Below are 14,626 nucleotides of genomic sequence, written 5' to 3'. Positions count from 1 at the left end.
GGCAGAGCCCAGAGGTGTGGATTTTCATACCCCTGAGCAATGTAATTATACTGACATAAGTTTGTACTATAGACCAGGCCTAAGGGCCTGAACACCACTAAAGGATTGACCTGCATTTCTGAGAAACCTATAAGCCATGGAGAATATAGGTTTGGAATGGAAGCGCCATCTCGACCATACTTCTACACCTACTCAAACTCATTGAGGAAGACAGGACCTAAATCATATGTGGCCCACAACTCCTTTGCCCTCAGCAGCCCAGCAGCTGCACAGTCCCCCGGCAAGTGGCCTCCAGGGTGCCAGGTTCAGAGCTTGCTCCACCAACTTTACACTTGCAGAAATCCATGGGGCAGAGGAACTGCACTGGACCACAACAGACACATCGGGATAACACAAGCTGCCTGAACCCTTGCTGCATTCTTAGGACTGAAATTAGTTTAGCCCAGAGTGTGGAAAAATGGCTAAAATATGAGAGAGAGAGAGAGAGAAATACCCACTGCAAGATTAATAAAGGTGGGATAGATTTTCTTTAACACACGTACCATTGTCTATGACCTCAGTTTCCTTAGTCAGTATTCCTGACAAAGCAATTTACAGTAATAACACTGAGATAACACCTGATTGCTGTGGGAACCAGTTAAATTTGCCTTCAAAAAATAAAGGAAAGACCCCATAATGAGACTTAGTTCAAACATATGCATGACAGTATGTACCTGGTTAAATGACTGTCTTGTAATGAATCAAAGTAGATTGCTTAATGATGGGTTTTTTTCAGACTCTACATATCTATCAGTGTTTACACCATTTGCCAGAGGGATTTAACATTATGGGATGATCGCCAAATTTCCCTTATGTTTGCTGTTTTTCTCTTCACACCATCCCTCATTTTTGAGAGGAGAGCATGCAAGTACTTTCTCATTAACTTTGCTAAGACAGCCTCAGGAGTGGTAAGGTATTGTTTCATGGTCTCTGTGTGTATATAATGTCTTCTGCAGTTTCCACAGTATGCATCCGATGAAGTGAGCTGTAGCTCACGAAAGCTCATGCTCAAATAAATTGGTTAGTCTCTAAGGTGCCACAAGTACTCCTTTTCTTTTTACTGAAAACATGCATCTCTTCCTGCCTTCTATTCACATTTTAATCCATGGTTCTATCTGAAGAAAAGCTTCTCAAAAGGTAAGGCATTAGCAGTCCATCCAATTACAAGTGACATCAATGGGAGTTTTGCAATTGACTTAAATGGAAAGATCAGGCATCGAGGAAATGTAAATAAATATGAATAGGTAAAAACAAATTCTATATTATAGTACAGGAAAAACTACAATTATAAAATATTTTTGCTACTTGTTTACATATTTCAAAATGGCATTGAAAGCTGTAGTTACAACAGATATTTTGATATGTTCTATTATTTACTTCCTAGTTACGTACACATTTTTAGTCTACTGATGGACATAATGCAACATTTTGGAATTACTGTACTCTCACTCATGTTGACTTTAATTCTCTTTTTCAGAAAGATTTAAAAACTGAAGCGCTTGACCAGCCAGTGCCACAACACTGATGTACACCATTGGTATACAAACGCAAACACTAAAAAGTTCAGAGTAGTTAACAACAAAAGCACAACATGACTTCAGCGCTTCTTCAGAATGAAGAAACACAGTATTGCTTTGAGAGTATTAATGGATCCTGCTATAAAACATCGTGGTCTTCTGGAATCCGCATAACTTTGTATGTTGTGCTTAGTTTTCTGACAATTCTTACACTAGGTGGTAACCTAATGGTAATGATTACAATTGCTTATTTCAAACAGCTTCACTCTCCTACAAATATTTTGCTCGCCTCCTTGGCATGTGCTGATTTTTGTTTGGGTCTGACTATGCTGCTCTTCAGCAGTATAAGATCTGTCGAAACATGCTGGTATTTTGGGGAACCATTCTGTAGATTCCACAGTTTTTTTAGATGCATCTTTTTGTTGTTCACTTGTTTCACTTGTTTTTCATCTCTGTTGATCGTTACGTTGCTGTTACTGATCCTTTAATTTACCCTCTCAAGTTCACAGTGCCAGTTTCAGTCATGTGCATAGCTGTTACGTGGACATTTTCCTTAGTATACAGTTTTTCTGTTGTCTTCACTGGGGCTAATGACAAAGGGATACAAGAATTAGTAAAGTTTCAGAGTAACAGCCCTGTTAGTCTGTATTCACAAAAAGAAAAGGAGTACTTGTGGCACCTTAGAGACTAACCAATTTATTTGAGCATGAGCTTTCGTGAGCTACAGCTCACTTCATCAGATGCATACCGTGGAAACTGCAGCAGACTTTATATATACACAGAGAATATGAAACAATACCTCCTCCCATCCCACTGTCCTGCTGGTAATAGCTTATCTAAAGTAATCTTCAGGTTAGGCCATTTCCAGCACAAATCCAGGTTTTCTCACCCTCCACCCCCCCACACAAATTCACTCTCCTGCTGGTGATAGCCCATCCAAAGTGACAACTCTTTACACAATGTGCATGATAATCAAGTTAGGCCATTTCCTGCACAAATCCAGGTTCTCTCACTCCCTCACCCCCCTTCAAAAACCCACCCCCATACACACACAAACTCACTCTCCTGCTGGTAATAGCTCATCCAAACTGACCACTCTCCAAGTTTAAATCCAAGTTAAACCAGAACATCGGGGGGGGGGGTAGGAAAAAACAAGAGGAAATAGACACTCCCAGTCTCTATTTAAGCCTAAATTAATAGTATCCAATTTGCAAATGAATTCCAATTCAGCAGTTTCTCGCTGGAGTCTGGATTTGAAGTTTTTTTGTTTGAAGATAGCGACCTTCATGTCTGTGATTGCGTGACCAGAGAGATTGAAGTGTTCTCCAACTGGTTTATGAATGTTATAATTCTTGACATCTGATTTGTGTCCATTTATTCTTTTACATAGAGACTGTCCAGTTTGACCAATGTACATGGCAGAGGGGCATTGCTGGCACATGATGGCATAAATCACATTGGTGGATGTGCAGGTGAACGAGCCTCTGATAGTGTGGCTGATGTTATTAGGCCCTGTGATGGTGTCCCCTGAATAGATATGTGGGCACAATTGGCAACGGGCTTTGTTGCAAGGATAAGTTCCTGGGTTAGTGGTTCTGTTGTGTGGTATGTGGTTGTTGGTGAGTATTTGCTTCAGGTTGCGGGGCTGTCTGTAGGCAAGGACTGGCCTGTCTCCCAAGATTTGTGAGAGTGTTGGGTCATCCTTTAGGATAGGTTGTAGATCCTTAATAATGCGTTGGAGGGGTTTTAGTTGGGGGCTGAAGGTGACGGCTAGTGGCGTTCTGTTATTTTCTTTGTTAGGCCTGTCCTGTAGTAGGTAACTTCTGGGAACTCTTCTGGCTCTATCAATCTGTTTCTTTACTTCCGTAGGTGGGTATTGTAGTTGTAAGAAAGCTTGACAGAGATCTTGTAGGTGTTTGTCTCTGTCTGAGGGGTTGGAGCAAATGCGGTTGTATCGCAGAGCTTGGCTGTAGACGATGGATCGTGTGGTGTGGTCAGGGTGAAAGCTGGAGGCATGCAGGTAGGAATAGCGGTCAGTAGGTTTCCGGTATAGGGTGGTGTTTATGTGACCATTGTTTATGAGCACTGTAGTGTCCAGGAAGTGGATCTCTTGTGTGGACTGGACCAGGCTGAGGTTGGTGGTGGGATGGAAATTGTTGAAATCATGGTGGAATTCCTCAAGGGCTTCTTTTCCATGGGTCCAGATGATGAAGATGTCATCAATATAGCGCAAGTAGAGTAGGGGCTTTAGGGGACGAGAGCTGAGGAAGCGTTGTTCTAAATCAGCCATAAAAATGTTGGCATACTGTGGGGCCATGTGGGTACCCATAGTAGTGCCGCTGATCTGAAGGTATACATTGTCCCCAAATGTGAAATAGTTATGGGTAAGGACAAAGTCACAAAGTTCAGCCACCAGGTTAGCCGTGACATTATCGGGGATAGTGTTCCTGACGGCTTGTAGTCCATCTTTGTGTGGAATGTTGGTGTAGAGGGCTTCTACATCCATAGTGGCCAGGATGGTGTTATCAGGAAGATCACCGATGGATTGAAGTTTCCTCAGGAAGTCAGTGGTGTCTCGAAGGTAGCTGGGAGTGCTGGTAGCGTAGGGCCTGAGGAGGGAGTCTACATAGCCAGACAATCCTGCTGTCAGGGTGCCAATGCCTGAAATGATGGGGCGCCCAGGAGTTCCAGGTTTATGGATCTTGGGTAGTAGATAGAATATCCCAGGTCGGGGTTCCAGGGGTGTGTCTGTGCGGATTTGATCTTGTGCTTTTTCAGGAAGTTTCTTGAGCAAATGCTGTAGTTGCTTTTGGTAACTCTCAATGGGATCATAGGGTAATGGCTTGTAGAAACTCGTGTTGGAGAGCTGCCGAGCAGCCTCTTGTTCATATTCCGACCTATTCATGATGACAACAGCACTTCCTTTGTCAGCCTTTTTGATTATGATGTCAGAGTTGTTTCTGAGGCTGTGGATGGCATTGCGTTCCGCATGGCTGAGGTTATGGGGCAAGTGATGCTGCTTTTCCACAATTTCCTCTCTTGTGTAGGAAGCTGTCAACTTGTCTTCAACAAAACATGGGTGGTTGTAACCTCTCTCCTTTATTTCATACCTTTCTTTACAATGATAGCACTTTACAGCAAAATCTTTGCTGTGGCTAAACGACAAGCTAGAATGATAGAGAGAAGCAACAACACCCGTCACCTGATAACTAGAGTGACAGAGTTAGCAGAAGAGAGAGGAAAGCTGCTAAAACACTGGGTATAGCTGTGATTGCTTTTTTGGTATGTTGGTCACCCTTTTTTATAACTGTAATAATTGATGTTTTCCTTAACTTCATAACTTCACCCCTTCTCTTTGACATCGTGGTTTGGTTCACTTATTCCAGCTCTGCCATTAATCCTTTGATTTACTCTGTCTTTTATCCTTGGTTTCGAAAAGCAATGAAAGTGATTCTGAGCTGTAAAATGCTCCGGCTTGACTGTTCAACAATGAATTTGTTTCCAGAATGAAAACCTATCCGCTCCTGCACAAAGCTACTCAACTCACATTTCACAGTCCTTGTCCTTTTCATAAAATCTGGCTGTGTATTTCTTTTGCTGGATGAAATATTGTCATCTTGCTTTTATACTTTGTAAAACTTTTTATCATTGTGAAAAACTGGTTTATCACATGATATCAAGACAATTTATTTACAGATACTGTTAATACTAAATTATGCTATGAAATAATAATAGAGCAATGTCCACTGGTTGTAATTGTGTGACTGAGAAGACAGAAAGGCCATCCAGAATTAAACAAAGGCAAAAAAAAATATCAAAAATTGGTTTCAGTGCAATTCATCTGTTTGTTAGGAATTGATAACAATACTGAGAAACAAATGTTTTTCCATACCTTTAAAACCTAGATAGTATATTTTACCAAATCAGTAGTAAACATTAATATTTTATACTTATATATTAGTGTCAACCTATGTTCAAATTCTTTACTTATACTAGTGAATTAAGTCCCCCTACACCCATACGGAATGGATATTATTATCCTCATTTAATGGGTAAGAAAATTGAATTTCAAAGGGAGATGGACATTTAACTCCCTTAGGCTCCATTGAAAAACCCGAAGAGATCAATGACCCAATCCTGCTACTTTTTAAATTGGTGGCAAAACTCCCATTGACTTGTAATAGGAGCAAGAATAAGCTGGAACTGACTTGCCCATATTCACACAGGAAATGTCCAGCTCTGTGCCTTAACCACAAGGCCAACCTTTCTCTCGGGGAACGATTGAGTAGAAATAAGACACTTTCATGTGTGAAGAATCCTTGTGCACTGGGAGGGTTCTAATAATAACAGTCACTAAAAGAAAACAATAAACAAAGGTGAAATCCGGATGCCAGTGAATTCAATGGTAAAACTGCCCTTGACATCAACAGGACCAAGATTTTACACCTGCTGTTTTGAGAGAAAACTGTCTTTTCCATTACAGGAGAAAATCCAATCACAGAATAGTCTTCTGTGTCACAGCAAACTTCTAAGGGCTTGTCTATCCTTGAAAGTTATTTTGGTTTAAAGTAAGGTGTGAATTTAAAGTGCAATAGCTAGCTATTCTACAATATCAATTCCAGAAAATTTCCGATATGGACAATCCCTCAGATATTTCTTACTGGCAGCAAGGGATCTGGATTTCAAACACTTGCTACAGAAGCCCTGGACATGCCAGTTGTGAATGAGAAAGATTTGTAATACGACAATATTGCAAACCAACAACAATACCCGCTTATTATCTGGTTTGCTAAATTGTAAGTTAAGTAGGAGCATGCCACTGACTTTACTGTAGCTGGTAAGTTAACTGTGTACCACAAAAACTAATTTAGATTGTGTTCATAAAAGCTTCTAAAAGTTTAATTTACAAATTCCAAAAATAAATTTTCTTTAAAGTACAATTTGAGTGGCAAGTATTCCCTGCCTGCTTCAAACTGCATAGCGTGAAACTCTCCTCCTTTCTGAGGTTATTAAAAAGAAAATAATAATAAATTTCAGTCCAAACCTTCTCCCCAGGCTTGACAGTTCTCAGGGCTCTCCATGTAGGAATTCTCTGTCCCAAGCCATACATCCCTCTGCCTAAGGAGCCACTCTTACTTCCTTCACCCCCAGAGTGGAGTTAACAAGCCACAAAGCAGTGACACGGAGTCAGCAGATATAAATTAGCATCTTCACAACAGAAAAAACTGTGCCTCCTGCTTATATCCAAATCATTAATGAGAGCATGAGACATATTTTATAAATGTCCAACTGACCCAAGGCTTTAAACCAACTTCAGTCGCTCACCGCCTCTGCAAGAAAACGTACTTGGCTATACATAGCAATAGAACGACAACTGACTTTCAGTTGAATAAACAACATCTTACTATTAATCAAATATCATATAAAATAGTGCCTCTACTTCGAAGTAGAGTATCTGTCTACTCCCGCTTCTCATGGCACAGCCTTTTGACTGGGATAGGCAGGTTGCCCACTTCATCCTGCCTCCTTCAGAAGCAGCCACCTGTAGCCTCTTCACTGGTTCCTATCCCTGGACCTTGCAGAACACCACTTTTCTGCAACTCCAGAGGTAAATCTCGCAAGATCCAGTGTTTGCAAAGTATGGTACGTTCTGAGACAAATACTGGAGAAGCCCAGAGCTCAGGGAAATATCCATGCAGCCACAGTGGCAGTATCCACTGGCTATTCCCTTATTTCAAAGTGTTTGTGCTAGCTGAACAACAGACTTGAATTAACCAAAGTAAAACAAGCAAAACCCAGTCATCATCACAAAAAACACAACGGGTAATAGTGAAAGGAGAGAAAAGTAAAGCTCTGTTAGTATTCAAAGGAGCTCTTCTGGGGTTTTGATCACCATTTTTTTAACATATGTTTTTTTCTTGATCTGACAGTCCTGCTGATTCTTGTGGGCTGATAATTTTGTTAATTATAAGTTCTCTGTCAACTCTGATTTATGCCAGCTTTTATCTTTGCTTAAGATGCAGTGCAAAAAAGTCCTAAAATTTAAATAACTGGTGATTGTTCAAAGCTGAATTTCAGACTGAAAATCTGTCTAGAGGCTGTGTTTGAACAACAACACTAAATCCTTCTGTCAGTGAACCCTGGGGCACCTTTCTACTCTTCATTTCTTCTAAACCTTTGTAGTTTCTTTTTTTTCAGGTGAAGTAATGTGAAATATAAAGTCATAGTGATTTTGTAGCATGATTAAGAAAAAACAGAAATCTCAGACAGAGTGGGGCTGCATTGTGCTAGGCACTATATAGTCAAAACAATAAGTGACAGCCCAAGCTCCCCCCCAAAGAACTTGTGTTTTAAAAGATAAGATATAACAGATGGATGAGACAAACTAGAGCATGGGCAAGGTAGGGAGATTGAAGGGTACTTGAGCACAGACTTAAGAATGTAGTGTGGGATTTTCGAAAGCATCCAGCACTGGCCTAACTCTGCTCCTGTTGAAGATTAAGTCCCACTCTAAATAATATGAAAAACACTATGGAGTGTAAATTTGTTTAAGTGGTTTAAGCAATACATGTAATTAGCTTCTAAACTGTTTGGGCCATGGACCATCTTCCACCATATGTTTGTACAGAGCCTAGCACAGTAGGGCTGAGATTTCATTAGCACTACTTTAACACAAACAAACAAACAAATAAATAAATGCATATAATAATACTTTATTGTTATTCATTCTGATGAGCCACACTTATAAAAACTGCCTTGGACACATCTGCTATATGGTTTATCATCTACGTATTTATCATTAGTTTTATTGTTCAAAACTGAAGATAAAAGAAGAGACTGTAGAATGGGGGGAGGTGGAAGCGGATGGGCCACACACCCTTGTCTGATACTGCAGTACTCATGGGCCAATGGCAGCCCTCCTTGGAGAAGAGGGCTGCGACTGATCAATCTTGAGACCTCTAACAAGCACTCGACAGAGTTTTATACTGCAGAATGCTAAATGAAACTTTACACGACCAACCCACGCATCAGGGTCTGATCAGTTCAAAAAGCACATTAATCTTTCCAGTTCACTTCCAGAACACCATACGGAATACTCATCCCCATTTTGGGTGCTGGGAAAGACAGCTCTTCATGCAGCCTTTCCCACAATAAGGAGGAATACAGAATGACTGGGGGGCAGGTCTGAATTTCAGAGGTGCTAAGTACCACACCTTCCATGGAATTCAAAAAGAATTTTGGGGACTAGTAGCTCTGAAAATCGCCCCCTCCTTCCCGTTTTTCCTCTCATTCCCCTTAGTTTTCCTCTGCCTAATATGGGCACATGAAACATGATTTTGCTTCCAGAGGAGCAGAGAAGATGGTACATAATCAGACAGTTATTTAACCCTGAACTCAGCACCCAAATGCTACAAGCAGGGAGGCTCTAGAAACAAATAGAGGAGAGTCTGAGACAGACTATTGTTCAGAAGTATTTTTTCTCCCTCCCCCTTGGGGCAATTGGGTTTGTTTTGTGATCTACCTCTCTTGCCACCCTGTAACATCCTTGTGGCAACAACAACAATTGCCTACAAGGAACAATATTAGATAAATATTTAATGTATTTTTATCTGCCTTGCAACGTAAAATAGCTGCTGGAAATGAGGAGAAGCCAGCACCATGTGCTCACTGGGAAGATCTCCATGGTTCCACAGATAGCCTGCAAACCACAGTTTGGGAACCTCTGCTTTAGAGCACAGGCATCGCACACTACCATCAGAAGACATGAAAAGTAGACAGAGCTGTCCATATGCTGTGAATCAAAGTAAATTGTCCCCCAAGTTCCAGACAAAATGTCCTCTGAAAAGGACATTTTTTATCATAAATACAAATGCAAAACAAAATACTGGTAGGTATATTGCTTTGGGAGAAGGGTTTCTCATCTCAGCTGAGTCTCTGTCAATCAGGAGTGACTGTACTGAAATCAGTAGAGTTATATAAGTGTAAAACCTATGTGAGATCAAAATCAAGCCCAAGATCTTCAGTTATGCCATCTAGTGGATAATACTGGGTTATTCTGAATATTTCAACTGTAAGACAAAGAAAGCAATACAAATTGCAGCATTAAAATAATGGCTAATCAAAATTAAATATTAAACCCACAATCTTCTTTGGGATCTGTAGTTTCTGCATTGGAGTGTTGCTCTTTTAAGACATCTGAAAGCATGCTCCGCACCTCATCCCTCTCACATTTTGGAAAGCACTTCAGATTCTTAAACCTTGGGTCGAGTTCTACAGCTATCTTTAGAAATCTCACATTGGTACCTCCTTTACGCTTTGTCAAACCTGCGGTGAAAGTGTTCTTAAAATGAACAGCATGATGAGTCATCTTCTGAGACTACTAGAACATAAAATATACGGCAGAATGCAAGTAAAACAGAGCTGGAGACATAATACTCCCCCAAGGAGTTCAGTCACAAATTTAAGTTAAAGCATTTTTTTTTAAATGAGCATCATCAGCATGGAAGCATGTCCTCTGGAATGGTGGCCAAAGCATGAAAGGGCTTATGAATGTTTAGCATATCTGGCACTTAGATACCTTGCAATGCTGGCTACAAAAGTCCCATGCAAATGCCTGTTCTCACTTTCTGGTGACATTGTAAATAAGAAGTGGGCAGCATTATCTCCCAAAAATATAAACAAACTTGTTTCTCTTAGTGATTGGCTGCAGAAGAAATAAGACTGAGTGGACTTGTAGGCTCTAAAGTTTTGCATTTTTTTTGTTGGTTTTTTTTTTTAACAGTGCAATTGTGCAACAAACAAACAAAAAAATCTACATTTGTAAATTGCACTTTCACAATAAAGAGATTGCACTACAGTACTAGTATGAAGGAATTGAAAAATACTATTTTGTTTATCATTTTTACAGCACAAATATTTATAATCAAAATTAATATAAAATGAGCAGTGTACACTTTGTATTCTGTGTTGTAATTAAAATCAATATATTTGAAAATGTAGAAAAACATCTAAAAATATTTAATAAATTTCAGTTGGTATTCTATTGTTTAACAGTGCGATTAATTTTTTGAGTTAAACCATATGAGTTAACTGCAATTAAAATAGTCCTGGTGCATAGGGCTGACAATTAAAGCCCAAACAGCAGCACCAACCTAGTGCCTGCTCAGTGTTACACCTGCAGGTATGATTGCTCCTGAGCAGGACTGAAGCAAGGCAGGCACAGACCTTGTTCCCAGCCTCACTCCTGCCCTGCTCCAGTCCACTCCACTGCATAATTCCTGTGTCTGGCTCTGACCCTGAGCTCTGGCTCTTGGTTCCCACCTCTCTCTGACCCTCGGCTCTGACTGATTCCTGACTCTGGCACTGACCATCCGTGCTGTTCCTGGCCTCTGTCTCCACCTTTGATCACTAACCTTGAGAACCAGTGCTCAGACCACTTGGCCTGGCTGCCCCACCCTGGTCTATAACACTTCCTAACACCTGTCACTTAGTGGTTGTCTTATGCCTTAAAGCACAAAAAGTTTATAAACTTCCATTTTTAAAAATTTAATTTAAATGATGATATTCATATTCTTTTTTGAATCCTACAGGTAATATCTTGTGGCAGTAAGTTCCACAGGTCAGTTATATTTATGTAAAAATAATTTAAAACTGAAAAAAAAATTATCTGCCTTTCAATTTTTCTGAAGAGTTCCTTTGCTCTTATGAGAAAGGATAAACAGAAGTGCATGATATACTGTTTGTTATTTTGTATACCTCTGTCATGACCCCTCATATGTGTCTCTTCCCTAAACTTCTTCAATGCTTAGCTAGACAGTCTGATGTAGCAATCATTCACCATTTGGTCCGTTCCTGTACAACAGCAAAGGCTTGATGGCCTGATAGTTCAACATTGGAACAGACTTGATGAACCCATCTAATAGGGATTCTGCCTCTGGGCCGTCTTCACCCCTTGGTTGGTGGAATTTTATTCCGGATGTTACAAGCCACCCGGACAATGACATTTGCTGGAACATCTTGCGGCACCCTTGTGACATGACTGAAAAATGTAAGGCGCTCCCTGCAGACAAAGGCCCCAGTATTCTGTAGACCCAAGTGACCATAAACATCTGCATTATAGATGAAGTCATTCCACTTTATTCCCAATACATGATGCTGACATTGTGTGGAAAGCCTCCAGCTTTGTCCAGTCTGAGTGGTGTAGTGTCCATTTTTCACATCTGTACACCAGTATGGGAAGGATACAGCTCAAATAAATCCTGAACTTGGTTGTCAAACTAAGATGATGTTGATTCCATATCAGTTGTAAACAGCCCTTGGCAGATGCTGCGATACCAATCTGATGGAGAAACTCTGTGTGAGAATTGGAGGAACAGGTAAGTATAGAACCCAGATACCAAAAGCTGGAAACTGATTAGATGGATTCATTGTTCAAAGAGATTGGAGTCACAGATGGACCTGGTCCTAGACTTTGCAGTTTTTTCTTTGACCATGAAACACGGAGGCCAGTCTTAGTTGACTTCTCCTCCATATGCTGGAGTGCCTCACAAAACCTGTCGGGGTTCTGTACTAAAAGAACAATGTCATAAGTGTAGTCAAGGTCGGTGAGCGAGAGATTACCAATCTCAATGCCTATGGACCTGACGGAATGCTGCATTATGAAATCCATTGCCCAACAAAAAGAGTGCAGGGGCCAGAACGCAATCCTGCCTAACACCAGATACTGATTTAAAAGGCGCTGACATCTGGTTCCCCAGACAGACAAACATGGGCAGTGGTTCCATTATGTAGCTCTCCAATCAATCCAGCAGAGTGGTAGAGACGCCTATGCCCTTTAAGGACTTTCATAACATGATATGGTCTATGGAATCAAATATAGTCTTAAGTTCGACATACATCGCAAGTTCAGGAAGCCCCTGCATGTAGTGTATCTCTGTCAACACGTGAACGGCCAAAATGGCATCTAATGTGGACCTGTTCCTCATAAAGCCTGACTGCTGGGGATGATGCTTCCAATGTAGCAAAGGCTCCAGGCGTACCAGAAAAACATGCACAAACACCTTCCCTGGAATGGAGAGCAAGGCGATCAGCCTACAGCTCTTACATTCACTGTGCGGTCCCTTGCCTGTATACAGTGAGATCACAATGCTGTCCTTCCAGGCATTTGGCAGGGTTCCAGTTCTCCACACCAGATGAAAGCTGGCCAGAAGTGATTCTGCTACAGGATCAATAGCACATTTTAGCACCTCTGAGTGGATGTGATCAGCACCGGCTGCACACCCATTTTTCAGTTCAAATACGGCACACTTCACTTCATTCAATGTTGGTGCATCAGTACAAATGTCTGGATCTGGAACTGCAGTGGCTGCCAGATCATCCAGCTCTGAACAAGTGGCAGCTGAAGGATGGTTCAGGACACTAAACGTTCCAGCCAGTGAGAGAATCTCATCATCCAATTTACATGGATGGCTTTGGCTGTCATTCAGGATGCCGTTTGTAGTTGACTACCTCTTGACCACTGAGGTTGTGAATGGTGAGAAATGCTGGCTTCAAGTCACCCCTGGCTAAGTCAAATTCGACATCATCCAACACTTGGTTATACTGTGACTCACGATCGCGGAATGCCAGGGTATTAAATTTTCTCTTCAGCTGATTATGACTATGCTTATCACCATGCTGATAGACTGCAGCCTTCAATTTAATTATCTGGAAGGCCTCCTCCGATAGCCATGGTCAGCAAGCTGGATGCCTACAGGCAATCGTCTGCTCAGCAGAATGGTTGAGCGTAGAAGTGAACAGGGATCAGGCAACCTCCATGTCATCTGGCAGATTAGTTAGAACTGAGAATCTGTTGCTGATGCCAGTACAAAACCTGTTGGCTAAATCTGTAACACAGAGTGTGTCGATGTCAAACTTCTTCATCATCGCAGAGGGTTTACCTGCTCATTGGAACATCAACATCATATGGGGGACCACTAGATGGTGATCTGTGTTCGCCACGCATTCCATACCACCATATACTTGTCACGCAATAGGCATCTCTTTGCCACCTGCAATGATGTGGTCCAACTCCTTCCAAGTGATGCCATCACGAGAGATCCATGACATCTGGTGTATGTGTCACTGCTTGCACCATTACCCAAGAATGGAAAGATTCTGCGGGGCACAGAATGTAAGCAAGTGGCGAGAGTTATCACTCGTTGTGCCTGAACCATAATGACCAATGACTTATTCAAATCCATTTCGCAGGGAGCCAGTATCTGCATTTAGGTCACCCAGGATCATGAGATTATCATATGGAGGGACTGTACATACTAGATGTTCCAATTAATCACAGAAATGATCTTTAACTGAGTCAGATTCCTCTGTCAGCACATAGACTAGTATGAAAGTGATGTTACTGTGCCAGTGTTTAAGATGTGCCATAAGTAAATGAGGAGACATGGGTGTCCAAGTTGTCAGGGAGGACTTGGCCTCGCCTCGCAGTCGCAGTGCTAACCCATATAAATGATTGGGGCTACCAGAATACAGAAGTAATCTTCCACCTCGTGACATCCGTAATCTATCAGCCTTGCTTCTTAGTCCTGCGACTGATATACCAAGACGGTCCATTTCACGTTAGACAGTGACCTGATGACCATGCCTGTGAAGAGTTCCAACATTCCAAGTTGCAATTTTGGTGGACTGCCAGAGATCCCAGATACTATTGGATGCATTGTCACCATGTACTGCAGACGAGCCTGCTGACATCAGAGGACGCACGTCCCCAGGGGGGCTTTGACACAAACCTGTCATGTTTGCACTGAGGGGAGATGGCACCAACAAGGCATCTACAGCTGAAAATAAGGCAGGGGCTTTAACCCTGGTGCTGAGTACTAGATTATTCATGGTCAACAAACAAGAGCGAACGATTATCCAGGGAAATACCTCGTCCCACTGGGATGAGACTGAGGCGCAGTAACACGACCCTTTTCCTGGTCTACCAGTACTGGCTTCACACTGTGTAACCTGAGCCGTTGAGTCTCTCAGTGACTTCCTTCACCTCAGGTAGCTAGGTGCCCTGCATCTTC

General features: G+C 41.6%; 1 pseudogene; it reads left to right on the top strand.

Moving 5' to 3' along the window:
• Window positions 1-1,630: 1,630 nt before the first annotated feature.
• Window positions 1,631-5,066, top strand: LOC144262802 (trace amine-associated receptor 9-like; annotated as a pseudogene).
• The last annotated feature ends 9,560 nt before the right edge of the window (window positions 5,067-14,626 follow it).

Source organism: Eretmochelys imbricata, chromosome 3, assembly GCF_965152235.1.
Source record: "Eretmochelys imbricata isolate rEreImb1 chromosome 3, rEreImb1.hap1, whole genome shotgun sequence".
NCBI classification, from domain to species: Eukaryota; Metazoa; Chordata; order Testudines; family Cheloniidae; genus Eretmochelys; species Eretmochelys imbricata.
Note: the sequence above shows the minus strand (reverse complement) of the source record. Positions and strands in the feature narration are given on the sequence as shown.